Below are 531 nucleotides of genomic sequence, written 5' to 3'. Positions count from 1 at the left end.
GCATGTTTTTATTTTTCAGATAAATGTATAAGAGCCTAGAAACTTGACGGAGAATTCCAGTGAGAAGACCAGTGGAAAAATAATTTATGAAAAGCCCGTATATGAAGGCCAACACTTTCTAGGCACCACATTGTAATAGTGGCCAAACTAAGGACTGTAAATAATTGTATTTAGGTTTGTATCATTTTATATATACCAAAGATGTCTTTTTCACTACTGTGGAAAGTAGCTGGATACTGCGCTTACAGTAGTGCCTCGACCTGAACTTTATAAGCATCGAGTTGTATGATACCTCCAATCTTGCTGAAATCTCATGCCAGCAGAGAGTATATAGCGCATTATTATAAATCCAGAAGCGGTTTGATTACAGCAATTTCTAATTACAATGTGGACTCTACCAATTTGGTAAATTACTATCATGGAACCATAGGTGTTCTTTAACATAGTTCTCTAGAAACCAATATCACTTGAATGTTTATAATGAAAGTAAATTTACTGAAGTTATTTCTATCTGACTTTGTCTTGGAAACT

Source organism: Suricata suricatta, chromosome 14, assembly GCF_006229205.1.
Source record: "Suricata suricatta isolate VVHF042 chromosome 14, meerkat_22Aug2017_6uvM2_HiC, whole genome shotgun sequence".
NCBI classification, from domain to species: domain Eukaryota; kingdom Metazoa; phylum Chordata; class Mammalia; order Carnivora; family Herpestidae; genus Suricata; species Suricata suricatta.
This window is presented reverse-complemented; position numbering follows the sequence as displayed.